Raw genomic sequence first — 15,069 nt, forward strand, 5'->3', positions numbered from 1 at the left:
ATCTCCGGTGCACTAAAAGAGGCTGGGCACTTTAGGACAGGGAGAAATGGGGAAGGACCCAGGTGCTGAGAGAATAGGAGGCAGGTGCAGCCTCCTGCTCTGAAACATACTCGAAGGCTAGAGAGGAAACAGCAACCTCTAAATGTGGCCTCCAGGAGTCTGCAGGTAGAGTGGAAGGAGGAGGGAAAAGGGGTAGGAATTGGGGGTCAAATGCTCACGGGGAGCACATAACCGCAGGAGACCCCATCTGGGGTCAGGGGATGGCAGAGATGGCCCCCAGGTGTGCACGTGCAGCTCAGGGAATTGGAGGCTGCGTCTATTTCAGAGTTTATGGTAAGAGGCTGGAGCAGGCACACTCAGCACCACAGAGAACGCACCCCACCCTTTAAGGAAGTGGGGAGGAGAGCAGCAGGGGTGTGGTTAACTAGGAGGAGGAAAGGGGAAAACACAAACCTGTCAGCCCTCTTACTCAGCGGACGTCTTCGGAGCTGCCGTGAGCCCCTTACCTGCCACAGCCCCGACTCACCTGTACCTGCGCAGCCCCGTGCCTCACCTGGCCCAGCCGAGAGCCGCCGCTGGAATCGGCGCTTCCTTCCGTGTGAGTTCCCTCCCGTGATCCGGGCTGAGCACCAGCCAGAAGTTGACGGCTGGACAACGTGGGAGGGGTGAAGGGGAGGGGTGCTCCGGAGATTGTGGGTACCTAGATGGGACCCGAGTTCGTGCTAAAGCAGCCTCGGACCCAGCAGGCAGAGCTGCGGGTGCGGTGGCCGCTGGGGCTTCCTAGCCTTCCGTAGGGGGAGAGGGAGTCTATTTTTGGAGTTAATTTGAGACTAAAGGGTGTTTCTCCCTCTTTGTCCTCTTAACATACTCCGACTGGGGAGGCTGGGGGCGATGACGAGAAAGCACGGCGAGGCAGCTGCCTCTAAGGGTCAGAGCAGAGAGCAACACGCAGGGCTTTTCAGAACCCGCTTCAGCTCCTGCCTTTGAGCAGCTCCCCGTGCCCTTCTCACCCCCACCCTTCTCACGCGCCTGTGTGCAGCCGGCCCACTGTGCCTGCAGGCACTTCTTGCCCCCAGAGAGCATCTTCTGAATCAAACCCTGACTGGAAGCTCTCAGGGGTCTGCAAGGGAGGTAGAGGCAGAGCTGTGTGTGTGTGTGTGTGTGTGTGTGTGTGTGTGTGTGTGTGTGTGTGTGTGTTGTGGAGACTAAAGTTAACACTCGCCGCCACACTGGTCCTTTGTGAAATTACTTTCTGAATGCTGCTAAAGGGTTAAGTTCTGTGCTGCCTTCTCCTGTCAGGCTGTGCGTGGGCCGGGGTGGGTGAACAGGGAACATATGGGTGATGTTCTGAGCCCACCGAGCCCCACCACCTGCCCTAACCCTCAGCCATCTGACACCAGCATCTCCCCACACCCCAAACTTGGAGCTCAGTCCAATGAGACTCCTTTCAGGGGAGAAGGAAAGCAGAAGTTTGGACACAGAGGGGGCTTTCGCAGGAGGGTTCATGACCCAGAGGAGGAAGAGCTTTCTGCGACCTGTAGCTGGCCTTGAGCGGACAGGGGCAGTTAGTATGGCGTGATCGGGTGGGGGGGCCTGGGGAGGTCCCCCCACCCCCACGTGTGGCTGCTGTCGCCTCACCTGAGTCCAGGCCAAGACATGCTGTTGTGGGCCTAAGTCCAGCTGTCCCCAGCTCCTCTGGGGGGGAGGGAGACAAGACAGATGAAAAACTGAGTCACGCGGAAGGAAGGAAGGAAGTAGTCACATTCAAGAGACCTAGCTCTGGCAGGACATTCTGCATTCGTTCACTCATTCATTCATTCATTCATTCATTCCATAAGCATTGACTGACTCCCTCCCTGAGAGGTGCTGATGCCAACGCTGGGTGTAGGGAGATAACAGTGCATGTGACCCAGCCCCTGCTCCCCAGAGCAATGCAGGGAGTGATGGGTGCCTCGATGGGAATGAGCAGGGTACTAACTAACCCAGTACTGGAGGGTTGTGGGAGGAGATGGTCAGGGGTGCATCCGGGAAGGCTTCCTGGCAGAAGTGACTCTAAGTGGAGACCTGAAGGATCAATAGGAATTAGCCAGTGAGGGGGAGAAAGGGGGAAGAACGGCACGAAGCACAGCAAGTGCCAAGGCCCGAGGCCAGAAGCATTGTGAGGCACCCGCGAAACTGAAAGTATCTCAGAGTGTTCAGAGCCTGAAGAATGCAGAGGTGAGGTGAAGCAGGAGAGGTGTGTGGAGAGGGCTCCAGGAGGGCCTGCTTAGGCTGCCATGGCAACTCCTGCTGAAGCAACACTTGGGACCTGGAGCCAGGCGTGAGACTTCCCAGCATGATTCCCAATCTAGGATAGGGCTGCCAGATTTCACAAGTAAAAATACAGGTCACTCAGAGTTGAATTTCAGATAAGCAATGAATATTTTTCAAGTATAAATATGTCCCTTGCAGTATTTGGGATGTACTTATACTTAGATATTATTCATTGTTTATCTGAAACTCAAGTTGACCTGGGTGACTGATATTTTATTTGGCAACTCTCCACTAGGAGAAAGCTGAGGTTGCTACTATGCTGGGAAGTGAACGATGGGTAGTGCCCAGGGGCCACGAGAACGTCTCAGGACAGAGTTCACTTGTAACCAATCCTTCTGGGTTCCAGTTTGGGGCTCCTCCACTGATTGACAATGCTATTTCTTAAAAAACAAACAAACAAACAAAAACCAACCCAAAACAAAAACAAAAACCCAGTATCAATTTCTTGGTCAGCTTGTTCACCTACTGAAATCGGGCTTCTTTGGACCTCAGTTCCAATCCTGGCCCGGCTACTTGCCTGCGCCACAGTGAGTACTCACATAAACCATTTAGCTTCTCTGAGCCCCAGAATCTCTTTTCTGAAATGAGGACAAGTGTTGTTGGATCGATCGGTGATACTGTATGTAAATCACCTAATGAGTGCACAAGAAAAAATGGTAGACATTAATTTCTGTAACACCTTCTCAGGATCACTACCCAAGTAGCATCCACAAAGTGCGTGGAGCTCATTTATTTCCAGTTATAGTTATCAGCACTCAGAGGTCCCAGGGGAGATAACGTGGTGGGGGCCCTGCTTCTTAGTGAGAGCGTGAGGTTAGCTCCTGAGCAGAGAGGGGGAGCCTGAATCACTTTTTCAGCTTTGCTATTCCCTTCCCCTACCACCGATCTGCTGCACGAGATACCCACCCCTCCTGGGGGAGGACAGTGGATGGGGGAGAGGGAGTGGCTCAAAGTAGAATTAACTGAAGGGAAATGTGAATGAATTGAAAGAAAATCCATATAAAATACCTAGCACAGTGCCTGACACAGACAAATCTCCATAAAATTTGGCCATCATTATTCCCATTTTGTATAATGAGGATCTTATTAGAAAAATAGAGCTCAGGGCTAGCTGAAGTAAGGGGACCTTGTGAACCATGTTTTTACTTTAATGGGAGCATTTGTAAGAGGAAATTGGGGCCCTCCTAAAAGGGAACCTGAGGGAGTTGAGAATTTGGTAAGAGAAAGAGGAAATGGAAAGTGTGTTTCCCTTGTGGTAACCACTGGGTTAAAAATGGTCCCTTTTTCCAGCGGCTAAATCTCACCACACCCCTATTTTGTTCCCAGCTCTTTGGAGAAGCAAGCGTTTGCCAAGCAGTGTTTGGAGAACAGTGTTCTATGCTATGTGATAGTTATAGGTGTTCCATTGATGAAACATCCAAAGAAGCCTACTCGGAGATGTGTCATGCATATTTGCACAGTCAAGGTTATGATAAGTTCTGCAGAAAAGACATCTGTATTACTGGGCTTACTAGCATTCCCTAAATTTAACTATACAACCCTTTCAGAGGCATGTGGAGGGACCTATTACCGCATCAAGGACAGTAACATCCCACACATAGCGACTGTTGATGTGGGTGCAGTTCTGGGACCAGGCAGGTCTTGCAGGGGACATTATTTATCCCATAACTCTAGCCAGGATGGACCAAGATTCAGCAATGTCCAACTTATAGAAGACCCTCAGGAACTGAGCACTTGAGTGCCACTATCCGAGCCTCACACATCCCTCACGGACACAAACCCCTACCTCCGTCAGCCTAAATCTTCCTACCGCAGCTTACACCCATTTCCCATCATTCAGTAGACTCTGGGAAAAGTATGTCTCTTAGCACGTAGCCCTCCATGCTGATGGCAGCAGCTTGGCGTGTCCCACATACTGCTAAGACAAGTACAATTGATGGGGAGGTAGGCGAAGGGAGGGGCATAATTGGAGTGGCCCCTGAGTCATAGGTCTCCTGGTCCCTAGTATGCTCCCTGCCCAGGAATCATGGGCTGTAGGTGAATGGGGCTCTGAGGTTGGTTGGAGCGCATACTCGTACGCACAACTGCTGGAGTGTTTGGGGCTGACAGTGTGGTAATTAAGAGATGTTCTTGCTGGCTCAGTGGTCAAGTTTCTCTTAGATTCTGTGTCAGTTCTAAGGTGAAGGGGGAGGAGCAGCTAGAGTGATGACAGTCTCTGCAACAGGAACATGGTCGGTGGTCTGGTGGTTAAGTGCCGAGGTCTGGTCAGTCATCTGGATTCCAACTCCAGCTCTGAGACTCATTGTGTGACTTTGGGCAAGTCACTGAGCCCTGTCTTCCTCATCTATAAGACAAGAGGTGACAAGAGGGCTTTGCATGAGGATAGAGGAGGTTGTATACCAGGAGTCATACTCAAAATACTGACAGCCACTAAAGCATGGGCAGCAATCTAACAGAACGGACACTAGAGATTACCCTGAGCAGGATCGGCGAGACTCTGGAGGTGGAGGCAGCAGGCAGTCAGGGGCTGGGTGTCAGACATGTGCCAATGCATATAGACTATTTCAATATTTTCACATCCCAGATGGCCGAATGCACAAGCTTAATAATAGCCTTGCCTGTGAATAAAACACTCAGTCATTTAACAGGCAGCACACAGTAGGCATTCAATAAGTGTTAGCTCCCCTTTTCATTATATCTTTATACTTATGGTTAATCTGAGCTGATGGGGAGGCACTTTTTTTACCCTCTGAGGACAGAGGCCATCTTTGAGGGGCAGGCTTCTCATGAGTGGCGTCTCATGGACATGCGTCAGGTAGACAGCAGTATTTACTCCTTGCCCCCCCCGCCCCCACCCCAATTCACTGTGTGTGATGAACAGCCAGGCCTAATTAGCTCTTTAGCCAGAAAAGAGACTCTCCGACTGCCCATCAGACAGGCGAGTCTGAATGGTCATTTAAGGTGTTGAGAGGGCTGATGGGCAGGAGAAAATGGTGGCTTCACGTTCTGGGGTTGTCAGCACCGTGTGCAAAGCTCTGAGCTATGTGTGGGGGTGGCTGTGGGGAGGGGGCAGCTTTTTGAGTCACTGCTGTTTCCCAAGGTATAATTATTACTCATGATGACAGTTTGATTAAGGGAGCAGACTGGAGACGGCATGTTCCCATGCACTTTTTACTTAGACACACGAGTAGAGAGATAGGACTGCAAGATTTTGTCTCCAGGAACCCTTCAGGTAGGCTGTGGGTGGGCTGCAGGAACGGACACTCCTCTGGTTTTTGCGGATGTCCCCCAACTTTTACCTTTTCCCACCACCAAGGCGCCTGCTGCTCTTAATAAGCCAGTCAATGTGATTAGAACTAAGACCAACCATTACCCGCAGAAGCGTGAGCCTTCCCCTTTTCCATCTTGGCTACAGCTCACTAACATTTTCCTCCACTCCAGTCCCCTTCTTCCCTTTTGTGTTCCGAAATCTACCCACACAGAATCTGGCAACATCATTCCCTGGAGAGGGGTACTCAGAGGGACGCCCAGTGTTTGGAACGTGAGACTGGCTTTAATTCTTGTCTCATGGACTAGTCTCCCTCTCAACCAGGCCAATTCTCGCAACAACCCTGAGTACCCCAGGACCACGGTCCCCCCTTTCGTGCCCTTTAATCTTCGAGGCTCTTCCTCCTGACTTTCTCAGACACCCCCCCCCCCCCCAGCTATTGCAATCCCACCGGACACATGCATCGGGTCCAGGAGGCTCCTGGCAGGTCTGCTGGGAATTCTGCCCTGAGTGTGGGTTTTGCTCTTCTCCAGGGTTCCTTTTCCCACCTGGTCCCTCCTCTGGTCCTGGCCACTTGGAGCATCACATCTTTTCCTATTTTCTAAATGAATGCACTTAGTCCCGCCCCCCTACTTCCTCCCTAACCTCAAGCATGTCTCTGTTCTCCGGAGCATTTGGAATGAAAGCTCAGCTCCTCTCCCTTCAGCTCAGGTTAACTCTCCCCACCCCCAGTTGCTGCTCCAGGCTGGTTACAGGAGACCAAGGCGGCCTCACCAGCATCCGGTTACAGTTGGTTAGGTTGGTTACTGTTCCCCAGTCCCCAGCTCAAGGCAGGCAGCAATCCCTTGCTCAGGCAGTTTGTCAGCCTTGGGGTGTGGAAAGGCAGCCTGGGGTCAGGAGGCATGGCTCTAGCTGTGTGCCTTCACTCTTCCAAGCCTTACTTTCTCATTTGAAACTCAAGAAATGGTACTGCATCCCTCATAGGGATGCTGAAATAGTTGACTTGTGTGAAAATGCCCCGTAAAACACCACCAGGCACTCTCCCTGGAAAGATGAAGAGTTTTGGGTCAGGAAGATGTGGGTTTGAGTCTCGACTATCACTTTCTGCCTGTGGGACATTGCCAAGTTACATAACCCCTCCGAGCCTTGGTTTTCTTATTTGCAACTTGTTCCAGGCGTTTGTTTCACATTTCTCCTCTTCTTCACCCCTGTCACTGTCAAGGTATAATTTTCTTTCCCTACATTCGAGGGACTGTGTCTGTCTTCCATGAGTTTACAGTCTGGTAGGGAAGGTACTACATAAAGATAAATAACTGTTAGGCAAGCTGGGGACTTATGGTGCCATAAAAGAGGCACCAATAAAGTGCTATGAGGTCAAAGGATGGAGAGATTACTTCTGTCTGGGGAGTCTGAGAATGCTTCCTGGAGGAAGTGGCATTTGAAAAAGCTCTGAAAGGATGCGTAGGGTATGGATGGTAGTTGTCAAAGAATAATGTAAATAAAGACGGTGGGGGGGGGATGGAAAGGCATGGTTCCAATGACTCATTTTGGGTGGAGCTAAGGATATCGAAGGGCATAAAGATAAAGTATAAGTGCAGAAAGTAAGATAAGCTTGAACATGGCAGCTAAAGAGTTTGGACATTATTCAGAAGGCTGTAGGGAGCCGTTGGACTTGACTCTGAAGATGCCAGGGTGCTGTTGAGATGTTGACTTAGGTGAAGGTGTCACAATCAGATTTGGACAGCAGCATTATCAAGTGGATCAGAGAGAAGAGAGCTTGCAGAAGAAGCAGGTAGGAGATTATTACAATAGTTCAAGTCATAAGAGTCTGGATAAATTGTGTAATTAAAGATGATTTCGGGGTCCTGGAGAGGACCTGCTGGTCATGTAGAGCTTCTACATTCTCTGAGTTGAAATTGGTCCTTAGATGAAGGTAAAAGATGTAGGGTTTATGGGAATATCGCATGGTTTATATATGTCATTTTCCATTCTCCATTATCCTCTTCCTCCGTGCTCTTGATTCACAGACAAATCCTTTCCCATGAATTTGGCTAGGGATGCACTAAATGTCAGCCTCGTCTAGAGGTCTAATGGCGACCTCTGTATGGCGGCCTCCTCCAGAAACAAGGAGGACCATGCGCTTAGATCTGCCCCCATCCACCCTCATCTGTTCAGAGGACTCTTGGGCTCCACCTCCAGCCTGACTCTCCTCCCTTGCTTCAGCCCTCCACTTCCGAGAATCTGTAAGACACTTCCATTGGAGTAACGCATCTAAAAAGCTACATGTCAGAAACTAAACTCATCATTTTTTCACACCAAACCATCTGTTCCTCCTGGCATCTTTCCTTCTGTTCATGCAGTTGTCATCCTCCCAGGTACTCAGGCCAAACACCTTGGAGTTATCGTCCCTCGCTCCTCTTCTAGGCTTTTCTCCACTCATATCTTCCCCCTCACTAATCAGTCCTACAGATTCTTTCTACATGCCTCTCATTCCTTCCTCCCCTTTATCCTGGCCGGCCCTACTCCAGCTGAGCCCAGGAAAAGCCATAGAAACTATTACCTAATATCACCTACCATGTACCTAAGAGCCTCTCCCTTTCCCATTTCTAGGCAAATCCAGACCCTTTACATTTACTACTCGGTGCCCTCTATACTCTGACTTTTTGCGTAGCCTTCTAACCTAATTTCCCTATGCTTTTCTCATCTGCTCACTGGTTTCCATCAAACCTTTGCTCAAGTGTTCTGCCTGGAAGGCCAGCCCCTTCCAGCTTCCCGAGTCTGAATTCCTGGTGGCTCAGCTCCCAACCTGGGAAACCTGTGCTCTCCACTGCAGCCTCCTGCTGGGGCCTCTGGGTGTGAAATTCCTCCTGGGCAGGGGGCTGCCCTTCCCTTGATTCTCCTTCCTAACTCCCTCAAATTCCAAGAATAGGGTTTCCATTTCCCTCTGCTACACACTCATGCTGGCTCACTAGGGCCTGATGTGATCTTTCCTCATTCCCTGTGCTGGGTGACACGACAGCCAGTTGCAACAGAGCAGGGATCACCTTCTTGAGAACCCAGAGGTCAGAAAGTGCTCCTTGCCTCTCTGGAATGTGGAGGTTTCTAGAACCCAGAGGGAGTCAGTATTTAGAGCAGGAGCTCCATAATCCCTCTGCCTAAGCTCCTGCTGTGTCTCTCTAATCCATGCCATGCTTGCCTTTCGCTTTTCCCTCATCCTCCAGCTTACTGAGCCTGAGGAGGCCAGGCTGAATGGCAGGAGAAAGACAAGCAGTAGGAAAACAAGGCAAGGGGCCTTGAAACAGGGTGAAATTGCTTTGGGAATATGGGAGAGATTTGCAAGGCAGAGGTTGGCAGTTTTTAGTAACCTGGACTTCGCCCTAACTGTGCGTAGGCACAGTGCTTGCCATGGTAACTGCACTGGAGGTCTCTGGCTCCTGCAGCCCAAGATCGGGAAACGCTTAGTCCACATCGGCTCCTTTATCTCCAGGAGGTGACCTCCATTGTCCCCAGTGTGCCTCTGAGCCCTCTGCCTCTTTCTTTACCTGACTGTGTGTAGAAAAACCCTTCCTGCACCCGTTTGATGAAACACTTAGCTGCCCACCTGTGTTCATTCCCGGGGAGAGGTGTGAGGGACAGAGCCCTGCCCTGGGACTGGGAACCCTGGGTCTGGTCGCTGGCGGCTCTGTCACTGTCCTGCCACGTGATCTTGGGTGAGTCATCTGGGTTTTCGTTGGTACATGCAATAAAGGGGGTTTTGGACTGTTCTCAGGTAGAGAGCTTGCTTTAAAATGGATCTTAGGCGAAGGCGCAGTATGTAAACCAGGTAAAAGGAGACCCTCCCAGGGCTGACACGGGGACGACAGGTGCCCGCCGGGCCCACCACCTGCTTCTGCAGGGCGCCCTGGACCCTCCCTGCATCTCCTGGGCCTAGATCATTTTACATCTTTTCCAGGGCTCCAGATTCACGTGGGTTCAGTAAACAATAATCTCAGAGTAAGGAATCCAACCTGGGCCATGGTGGGTGTATTTTTGGGGGGCAGGTGGGTGTTGCATGCATGCGTGCCCTGAGAGGAATGCACGTTTGTGGGAGTCGAGTCCAGAGCTTTCATCTCAACTCCAGGCAGCCTATGGCCCCCCAATATTAAGAACGACCCACAAGGTTTTGTAATCAGGTTTACAAACTTTTCGTAGAAATCCCCTCAAATGTGAATTCCAATTTAATTCAGACAAACTAGACTATAAGCTTGGTTGAGGCCAGAACCTTCTCTGGACAGTGTTATAACTGGACACGGCGGATGCCTAACACACAGTCAGCATTTGATGAGTACCATGAGTGCCGGAACATATGTGCCTCCCAATAAGGAGGGAAGTTTAAAAAAAACAAACAAACTGATGGGAGTATGTAAATGCTTTAGGGTAACACTTAATATATTATTATTTTGCTGACACATGTTGTACATCACCCACTATATAAAATAATACATTAAATTTAAAAATACAGCGTTTCCCTGACTTTCCCTGTTTAAAATTCAACGCTTCACTCACATCTTTGACATCAGTGTCCTTCTAATCACTAGAACAGCTTTTTGAATCAGCCACCTGTGTTCTGGTTTACGAGTATATCATCATCCGCATAGTCTAAGGAGAGTTGGCTATTTCTTATTAATCCAGAAAGTGTTTATTTTTTAATAATAGCTTTTTTGAGATAATTCACATGCCATAAGTTTATCCTTTAAAAATGTATAGTTTGGTGAATTTAGTAGATTCACAGAGTTGTGCAACCATCACCACTATGGACTTGAAGCACATTTTTATCACCCCAAAAAGAAACTCGTACCATTACTAGTCCTTATTCTCCCCTCCCGCCAGTCCCTGGCAACCGCTCATCTACTGCCTGCTTTTATAGATTTGCCCAATTCTGGACATTTCATATAAATGGAATCATGCAATATCTTGACCTTTTTGTGACTAGCTTCTTTGACTTAGCATAATGTTTCAAGGTTCATTCATGTTGTAGCATGCGGCGCTCTTTCATTCCTTTTTTATTGCTAAATAACATTCCATTGTATGGATACACCGCGTTTTGTTTATCTGTCTATTAGTTGATGTAGATTTGACTTGTGTCTACTTTTTGACAATTATGAATAATGCTGCTATGAACATTCATGTACAAGTTTTAGTGTGGGCATAGGTTTTCATTTTTCTTCATTATATACAATTAGGCGCGGAATTGCTGGTTCATGTGATAACACTATGTATAACATTTTGAGTAACTGCCAAACTGCTTTCCACAGAGCTGCACCATTTTACATTATCATCAGCAATGCGTGATGGTTCCAACTTCTCTCCATTCTCACCAATACTTGTTATTGTTTCTAATTTTGATTTTAGCCGTCCTAGTGGGCATGAAGTGGTATCTCGCTGTGGTTTTGATTTGTATTTCCCTAATGACTGATGAGGTTGAGAATCTTTTCATTCACTTATTGGCCATTTGTATGTCTTCTTTGGAGAAATGTCTAATCAAATCCTTTAGAAGGTATTTCTATTTTCATAGTCACAATATAATCCCTTAGTGTGTTGCTTTTTAAAAAATGATCTTCTGAATGTTTGTTTGCAACAAAATTCAGCATTTGTAATTGTGAGGCTATATCACCAAGGAAAGTTACTAAATCTACATTATAGTACCATGCTTAAAAAAAAATTCTCTCCAGTGGCTTTTGTAAGCATCCAACACTTGCATTGACTAAAGTGGTATCAGGCTAATGTTTTTTTTCCCCCAAACAGTATATCTTTGTTCAAAATAGGGTAATTGAGAAAGAAGCACATAATATTAAAGATTCTGTAAGGGCTAGAATATAAACTTCCTCTTTTCTGACTGGTAATTTGGGGGAGAGGAGAAGAGCTTCCCCTTATATATAAGCATGTATAATATTTAAAAAGGGGTAGATGGATGAATAACTTTAGGAATGAATGCATGAACAAAAGAAGAAATACAAGCTAGGCCAGTCAATCAAGCAACTGCACCAATCTCACCCTCTTTATTCCCTAATTCCCATCCAGAAAACCAGCATTGGTCTAATTTTACCACATGCAGAATCATATATAAAATTGTCTAAAAAGCAAGTTTGCAGTGACATGTTGAAAACAAGACACTGCATTTTCTGTTGTCTGGCGTCTCTTTATCATCTTCCTTCAAAATGGGAGAACCTGAGTCTACCTGAGTTTTCTGACTACAGCGTTTGATTCTGGGTAAGAGTTGCTCGAGCAGGACCTACGTTAGGGATGTGATATGATGCCAGGATCCCCTTAGGGTTTGCCTTGTTCAGGCCTCGAGTCCGCTGCTGCCCTTCCCACCAGCGTGAGGACTCCGGGGCTGCTAGTGCGTCCTGCGTGGCCTGGTGCTAGGGGCCTTTCCTTCTCCTTTCTCTGGGGTGGGACAGTTGCATCCATCTCACAAGCCACACTCACGGATGATTCACCAGCAAATTCCACCGCGAGGGACTGCCGCGTCCCTTCTTTCCCTCCGCTCTTCTCTTAAGAAGACCCACGTGAGCTGGGGAATAGGACTCTGGAGTTTGGGTAAGAGCAAGAAAAGGAAAGAGAAAGAATAGCAGGCAAAGGGACAAGAATGGAAGCTGTGGCCCGACATATGAAGACGTGACAGAGACGTGAGCTGTGGAGGTGGCTTGTAAAGGCACAGACCCTGGAGGAGGAGTAAGTGACAGACACTATTGCTCTTCAGAAAGACCTTCATAGCAGCCACAGAAGGACAGGCTCCTGTGACATTTACTCTGGAGTGTGTGTGGTTGGAGATGGGATCAGGGAGCAGGGGGTGGGGAAGGGACTTGTGGACATGGCTTGGGCTCCTTCCTTTACCAGTGATGGTCTGTAAAGAAAGTGAGGGGTTCAGGTCTGCGGATATCAGGCAAGTGTCCAGGTTCTGTCCATAGCACTTTAGTCCATTCCTAGATAGGATCCCAGTGACAGAGACAGCTAGTCCTTCCTTCTGTGTAATGACAGGACTGAGTCTAAGCTGTCTCCCTAAGTGGGTGTTTCCCTTGGTTTTTAAGCTTCTGCAACGAAGGAGAGTCTATAGTCTTCCTCCTCGAAGCCCTGTTTCCTATTTTGAGGATGTGGGATCAGTGGCTCTGACATGTGAATCTGAGGCCCAGCTCCACATTACTTAGCACCTACTATGGGCCAGGCACTGTACTAGACACTGGGATACAAACATGAACAAGAGACCATCCTCAAGGTGACAGAGCAGCGCAAGCAAGCAGTCATAGTAAAACCAGATGTGCTGCTAGAGGACGGTCAAATGCCAGAGGCACTAAGGCCAGAACTACCAACTTTACCAAGGTGAGGGGCACAGCTAAAAAGGCTTTACAAGTGAGGTGATGCTGGGAAGGGTTTTGAAGAATGGATAGGAGTGCATCAAGCAGAGAAAGGGCAGTGAGTTGCTCTTCCGGGTAGAAAGCACAGCATATTTAAAGGTAAGAAGGCACTGAAGAGTATGGCCTGTTTGGGAAGCTGTGGACAGCTCAGGGAGGCTGAATCCAGCAGGATGGAGGTGGGAATAAAGCTGGAAGCATGCAAAGAAGCCCTTTATCATGGTTGTTTGGCACTGGAGGTTATTCTCTTAATAACAGGAAGCTATAGGATATATAAGGTAATATATACATAGGATATAAAGCTAATAGTACTTTTAAAGCAGGACAGAGAGTCATATTTTTGTTTTGGAAAAGAGGACTCTGACCCCAGGTCAAAGTAGCTTTTGTGCCAAGCACAGAGAAGGCTTTGGCTCTGAAACCCAGTCAGTCATTTCTGGGGCGTGGCCAAGGGCTGCCGAGGGCTGGGCCCGATGGCTGGGAGTTCCTGCTGTCGGCTTGGGTGTCACAGCTATCCACACTGCTGTCTGGTCAGAGAGGGTGGTGGTGACGGCTGGCCCACAGGCCTGGCCCCAAGGAAGAGCCCACTTCCTGCTTTCTTCCCCTGTACATCTCTGTGCAGTGTGGGTAGTGGGGCAGAGAGAACAGAGTGCGGCTTAGCCTGGTGAGCAAGAACCGACCTGCCTCCAGTTGGGAAATGCACAGTGTGAGATGGTGCTCCGTTCACAGGAATGGGGAACCTGTAAAGAGGACACCTACCTGGAAAGCAACGGGCCACACAGGCCCCTATGTTTGCCCCAACTGTAGGAACAGGGTATTCCCCAGGAATTATGGAGCGTATAGGCTGTTCAGGACTGGGAGACTCTGGTGGAGGGAAAGAGACCTGGCATGGGACGGAAGCTCACTTTCCGCCTTCCTGGCACTCCTCCTCCCAGAACTCGTGGCTGTACCAGCCATTTATGCCTGGCACATGTTATCTTGAGATAAAATTATTTCTCACAAGTACATGTCTTGCTAAATGGAATGGTGGAAGGCAAGGACCTTGTTTTGTGCCCCTTTGTCTCCCAATTATATTCCAGCAAATATCAGGATGTGAAATTTATATGCAGTAAACATTTGTTCAGATTTGAGGAGGTTTTAGGGAAAAGATCTGAGGGGAAAAGTTCTCATTTAGAGATGGCCTCCGACACCTGGGGAAATCAGGGGCATGACAGGGATTCAAATGAGCACAAGATACACAAAAATGTCTGCTGCTGAAAGAGACACACGGGCAGGGACATCCTGATCCCCGGATGAATGCACTTTAGAGAGCATTCTGGGTGGAAGCAATCCAGACCCTCCAGTGTAGTGCAAGGTAGAGCTTCTCGAAGGCCAGTGGCGTCAGAAGCACTGAGAGGACTTTTGAAAACACTGATTACCGGCTACAGCTCCTAGGTTTCTGCTGCATCCCACCTGGGGTGGGTGCCAAAACTCGGCATTTCTGATGGCTTTGCAGATGATGTGAATGCTGCTGGTCCAGGAACCACACTTTGAGAACCACTGGTGCAGAGCCAGTTCTGTTACTTAGAGGTGTGTGTGAGAGGCCCCCATCTGCAGCCAGACCCAGGAAGCCATTTATTCCCTTTTTGGTTTGGCTTGTTTTGTTCTTAACACTCCAAACATGGTTTTGATGCCCATCCTGGTTGAAAGACCTACCATGTCTCCATGGGCTCTGCCATCAAGCCCCACCTTTCACCAGCCCAAGGCCCCCTGAGGGCTTGGTGGACTTTCACAGCTTCTGGCCTTTGTCCATGGTCTTCTCTCAGTCAGGACTGCCTCTCCCGGGCTTTGTACATTCCCACCTCTCAGACCCCTTTAAGCCGTAACCCTAATATCACCTCTGCATGCCCCTCCCCCAGCACCCTCAGTCTGGCTTCATCTCACCATCCTCTCTGTTCCCTCAGCCTTCTTTCTGACTCTGATAAGACTTTCCTTCTGCCTTATTTTATCTTTGATTATATGTGTGCCCTCTGTCTCCGTCAGCATGGACCGCCATAACAAAGTACCATAGACTGTGTGGCTTAAACAACAGGCTTCTATTTCCTCACAGCTCTGGAGGCA

General features: G+C 48.8%; 1 protein-coding gene across 2 annotated transcripts in view; it reads left to right on the forward strand.

Annotated features, from left to right (window-relative positions):
- The first annotated feature begins 407 nt into the window (after positions 1–407).
- The window catches only part of PTK2B (protein tyrosine kinase 2 beta), a 110,784-nt gene continuing 96,122 nt past the window's right edge, over positions 408–15,069 (forward strand). The window contains exon 1 of one of the 2 annotated variants that reach the window (XM_019636162.1): positions 408–598. The gene's annotated coding sequence lies outside the window, so the exon portion shown is untranslated. The remainder of the gene's footprint in view (positions 599–15,069) is intronic. The other variant, XM_019636158.1, reaches the window with a different exon arrangement.

This window comes from Hipposideros armiger, unplaced genomic scaffold, assembly GCF_001890085.2.
Source record: "Hipposideros armiger isolate ML-2016 unplaced genomic scaffold, ASM189008v1 scaffold_27, whole genome shotgun sequence".
Classification (NCBI taxonomy): Eukaryota; Metazoa; Chordata; class Mammalia; order Chiroptera; family Hipposideridae; genus Hipposideros; species Hipposideros armiger.